Source organism: Chroicocephalus ridibundus, chromosome 2 (assembly GCF_963924245.1).
Source record: "Chroicocephalus ridibundus chromosome 2, bChrRid1.1, whole genome shotgun sequence".
Taxonomy (NCBI): Eukaryota; Metazoa; Chordata; class Aves; order Charadriiformes; family Laridae; genus Chroicocephalus; species Chroicocephalus ridibundus.
The window spans coordinates 120,814,119-120,820,065 of NC_086285.1; positions in this window are offsets into that span (position 1 = coordinate 120,814,119).

Below are 5,947 nucleotides of genomic sequence, written 5' to 3' on the forward strand. Positions count from 1 at the left end.
CCATTCTGTGGCTACATAAACACTTGTGTCGGTGCTGAGCAGGGGCTCCTGGAGCAGAAAAAGCCTGGGGGATGAGGATGGGCTGGCGCACCTTACAGCACAGTTGCTGCTGAAGGATCACAGCCTCAAGGTCCAGGACTCACATTAAACTGTAGCATATCTGGGACATATAATTAGCTCATTCTGACTAAGGCCAGCTTTCATCACTGTGTTGTGTACCTATATTTTTTCAAGGAGCATTTACATTAACTTTCTGTATTTACTGAAATCTAAGACCTACCTTTTTCTCCCAAAAGAGAAACTGGTAGTTGCAAATCTCATAGGCCCAAGAGGTACCTGCCTTTCTTACATTTATTTATGAACCATCTTGTGCCCTGATCTTGCCTCTGGATCTGCTAGCGTGGACTTCTGTGCCTGTCACTTAAATCAGTAGAACTTCACAGAGGCCCAAAGGGCCATGCCAGTAAATGAAGATGAGACAAGCTTTAAGCAAGACAGAGTTAGAGAAGTAAAAATGCTGCCATAGTTGGCTTCAGCATCTTTTTTACTTTTTTACAACCACTGAAAGACCTTTCAAATAATTAATTCTCTTTAGAATATTTTCTGCTGAAACTGAAGATGATAATGTTAACATGCAGGTCTTTCTATTATATCCTCCGGCAGAGTTGAATAGCCACTTTGAACACTGGATTTATGTTTCTGGAATAAAATTTTAGAAAATCCCTTAATTTGTTCCATTCTAGTTTTGGAAGAAGTATGAATGCAGTCTTACAGATTCATCTTTTGCTGAGAAATATTTAGTTTGCAGTCTTTACCTCTGCTCATCAGAATTCGTGTTGTCCGTATTGCCTACCAATAGTTCCATTTCATTATGCTCTTTTTGAGCAAAACTGAATACCATCTTGCCACATTAACATCTACTGTTAGCAGTAAGGGGACCTGGACTCAGCACTCCAGTGCCATCCCAATGCAGTATCAAAGCAATAGCTCTAGAAAGCTGAATTAGAGCTGGCAGTTGAAGCAGAACACATTTCCCATTCTCTCTACATTATTCCTGAAAGTGCTATCTTTCAGAGGCAGTGCTCTCAGGAAGAAAAATTGTGTACAGCTCTTGTGTCTGGGTTACATATTTGTAAAACTACTCAGGCAGCAAGAGAAGTTGAATATTTCAGTATCTGTCTAGTCCTACTCCATGGATACAGAAAAAGACACTGAATGAAAGGTGCTACATTTCTTTAATCCACACTAGTGCAGATTTCCAAGATAATTTTCTAACAAGGAGTGAAAATGCAGCAGTTGTGTTTGAAAATACTTGCACATCTGGCAACTGTGTGTCAAAGCTCCGTTTGTTAACCCACATCCTTTGCACTGCAGTTGTTTAGAGAATCAGGGTGAACGTCTTTGTTGAAAAAGAATTTCCTTGCAGATATGCAGAGTGCAGGCTGAATAAATCAGCTAGAAGGACCCAGAAATATACAGATATAAAATGTGCACATTAATTGATATTTTCAATAGCTGCCTCTGAAATTGCAGAGTAGGTTTTTCACACTAAGCAATGATAACGGTAACTACATCATGTTATCTTCCAAAAAGCTGAACCAAAAGAGCTAAGGGTAAAAAAGTTTTAACTTATTAGTAACAGTCAGCCATATAGAGTCAGGAGATATGACTTTTCTAATGCATTTTATATTAGATCCGTATTTTATGGATGTAGAAGAAAAATTGTAGGAGGACCCAAGGTCCTCTCTGATGTGAAGTAGAGCTTTGGAACTAACATTTATATACAGGATAATTATTAAAGGTAGAATTTCCTCTAGACGCAATCAGAGTAGAGCTGTTTATGGTAGATATCTGCACATTTTTATCAAACATTTTCTCAGCGTATGGAGAAAAGATGTCTCACAGGGCGAGAATGTTGTAATAGCCTAGCTGATTACCATCTTATGAGTAGATCTCAATACTCGTAACACTTCTAATACATGCGGCAAAATACTGGCTGTTTTGCAGGTAACTTGAGGACGAGTAACTTGCTAACCTGAGTCTTTGGAGTTCACTAATCATGGAGCTCTTTAAATTGCTTTTTGTTGGCAGGGGAAATAATCTTGGAAGGACTGAAGTGCTTCTGCCTTTTGAGCTCTGCAGGCTCTGTACAGGAGCTCTGTGGATCTACCACAGAGATTGGTGCATTTACTCTCCATAGTGGGTTGCAGTGGAGAGTAAATGCAGAAGTGCCCAAGCTAGCAGAAAAAGTTTTAATTCCAGAGCCGCAAGAAGCATAGATGCATAGATGCCTGTGATTGCTCAGTACTAGTAAGCCCTGCTAACTGGCAGATCTGTTTAGCTGGCGTGTAGCACTGTGCTGACCCTGATATGCTGTTTTGGAAAATATGTGTGTTTGGCACCCCAGTTCACTGTGTAGGCATACCAGCCTGGTCAGGGGTCTCTAATGCTACACCCTGCTGGGCTCTGAAGCCTTGTTTGTATCTTGAATACTCTAAAGAAATGTGCAAGATGAAGCTTGCATGTTGAAAGGATCATACTCCTACCCACAGATCTTGTCTTGCTCTGTGTAAAAATATCATTAATGACCTTAAAAGATAAGAGGCAAAGACTCCATGAGAAATAACGACAAACGTATTGTCTGGTATTCACTCATTGAAGATGTCTGTCAGGCAGCTACTTATATGGCGGACTATGGTTACATACAGATTCACTGTATATAATCACTTACTGTGGTTATATAAAGATTCAATTCTGTGAACACTTCTTCGAATAGTTCCAAAAGGGCAGAGCTCTACCATGTTCTTCAGTGAACAGGTACAGAGGACAGTGGTGGTGGTGTGCAGCAACTTATTGATGATTTCCTGACTGCTTTGCCCCTTTAGAAGTGAAAACTCTTCTTTGCATGTGAAACTTGCAGACAGTACAGATGCAGGTATTTTGTAGGTCCAAATGCACCCTTTGATTTAAATAAATAAAAAATCAATAAAATAAAATAAAATAAAATAAAATAAAATAAAATAAAATAAAATAAAATAAAATAAAATAAAATAAAATAAAATAAAATAAAATAATAAAATAAGATAAGATAAAATAAAATAAAATAAAAATCAGCAGTATACTGTGAAGATCTCCATGCCTGGAAAAGATTGTTCCCCTTTAATAGAAATAAACAAGATAAAAAAAAAATCTGTCATTCTGTTATGTTTATTTTTCACCCTATATAGACAGTCTTCATTCCTGATTTAGGAGCTGTTGCCCTTGTCCTATATCTCTGTGTCCTAAATGGGTATGGCAATGACACTGTGATGACTTACAACATTAGCAAAAGGAATATGTTACACCACCCTTCAAAGTCTACCCTGACATATTATGAAGTTTATTCTTAATATTAATATTATTATTATTCCAAAATTTGACAACTGAGTTTCAACATCCTATATGGTTTGATTCCTGGTTGCTTAGAGGACCTTTCTTTTCCTGCCCTTCACATTTCAAAGCAAACTGTGGATTCAGTTTCTGTGTTTGAACTAATAATCATCTCATTCAATATATGATAAATGGTTCATGGAGACTGTCATGACTTAGTTTCAGTTTTGAGACCTTTCTGATACCAGGTAGACTTTACAGTCCATTTTCAACTATTAACAGGGTCTTGACTTAGCTGGCCTGGGACTGTAGATTTCTATTTTTATTTGTTGAATGGTTGTGTGATTACATCAAGCTTTCCCTTATTTACCTCCTCCTCCCCCTCCCTAATCCCTTTCATTCCATGAGAATACTTGGCAAAACAAGGAGCAAAGGGATTTTTTTTTTTTTTTTTTTTTTGCAATAGGATAAATACGTGGTTTGTACATCTCAAGGAAACTTGACATAAAAAAAAAATGCCTCCACAGAAGTGGATTCCTCTCTTGGAACGTGACAGACTTGTGGAGTATTTTATTATTCTTCTACTTAGTTTTTGCTTAAGTTAAAACAGTTTCAAAAATTTAGAACAAAGGGGGAAAAAAAATAAATCTAGTGTTACCTGCTAAAAGAATAGACTGTCTTCTGGAAGAGTAGATGACAACTTGTTTAGTCTGAACAACCTAATGCTTGAGCATGGTTGTTACCTCCATAACTGCTCCTCCATTCTCCTAAATTAAACAGGATAAGGAGAGAAAGTTACAATTTTAATTTATACATAAGTTATAGGGTAAAAAGTAAATAAATAAATCAATAAAAATTCAGGCATATCTCTTAACAGAGACATCCTTAGAGCTTACCGAATCAAAGTGCTGATAACTCCATACTGAAATGCATAATTCAGCCCTGTGGAATACATTTATATAGCAAAGATGTGGTTTTTATGTATGTATAAATATATACATAGTCCTTCTGGGTAACTGCACTTCATCCTTCTTTGAATTCACAAAAGCTCTCAGAGAGACAAGATTGGACACAGGAGTTAAAATTCTGAGGAACTGTTTACAAGAGCTAGAATCCACTAACTTACTACATAAGAATAAAAGTCAAAACAAATAGCACAATATTCCTTCTTCCTTTCTATTTGTGCCCTCGCTTCCCGTGTTTTTTGTTAGCCTTTTGGCCTTGTGTGTATTGATTGTAACTAGGTTACAGTGTTTGAAAACAACTCCAAAAAATTATGTTGTCAAATTTGTGTGTTCGTTTAGGCATTTTGTTAACCATAAATCATCTTCCAAGCTCCTCCATCTTGATACTTACCTTATACTTAATATAAACCTAATCTGATCTCACAACAAATTTACAGTGGAGTATCACTATCAACTCATCAGAATTAATCCTGTTCTATGGTTGCCTATATCTTTCACTAAATACTTCCTATTCTTTATGATTTGAAAGGTTAAATGCCAGTATTTCTGGGTTTGGGGTTTTTTTTCCCAACTCCAAAATTCTTCTTCCATGCCTTAATTGTTAGGCAATTTAGAATAAACCTTTAGTTATCGCAGTTACATAGGGGGGGTTGGGTTTTTTTTTGATGGATGAACGTTTAACATCTTAGGGAATGGAAAATACTTTTCAATGGCACACTACAGTTTTCCTCCATCTCCAGAATCTTCACTGTTCATTTACACTACACGCCTGATAACTTTTTCAACTTACCTGAAGGGTACTTCTGTTGAGTAGAGGCACTCCAAGGCAAAATCAATCTTCCTAATGGCAGAGAGAATTGTGCCACCTCAGTTGGTATTACAGGTTATTTAGCATAAACATATGTGTTCCCATTAAGGGCCATCCACATTCAACTAAAATGAGTCACTTGTGTAAGAAGTTTTGTTTATAAATCTGAGACTAATTTCCCTAGTCTATTCTGTATGTGCTATGTGGTATAAAATTGTACAAATGTCAGTGTGCAGCCTTGTAATATATTTCTCTGAGAGCAAAATGTAAAGTCATTATGTACTATATTTCTCAGCAGAATTATAAATAAATAGAACATGAAAAATAAAATCAGTTCTAGGTGAAGACCTTCACTACTTATCTCTCAGTTAAAAAGGCAAATATTTCTTCAGTAACAACAGCGCACTGACATGGTGGCTATATTAATATACAGTTAATACAGATTATATTAATTATCTGCACAGATAATGACCTGCTGGTTAAAAGGCTCCATCCCCACTGGCTTTTATAACCGGCTATATTCTCCACATGCACATGACTGTACTGTGGCTGCCCTTGTCTGAAAGAAGGCTCTTTTCAGTCTTGCACAACACAGAGAGATGGAGTCAGTCAGGTTTTCAACTTCCTCGGAGGTGCCCTCTTTCAAGCTAGAGTCTCTTTCATCTGTAATAGTTAGACAGAAGAGTTTTGCATTTCAGAAAATGTTTAGTCTATATTTTGGCTGCCTTTTATGTGCTAAAATCTGTGGAAATTTCAGCCTTCCTGAACCTGCCTGAGCCTCTTATGGTTTTCAGTGTTCACCCAG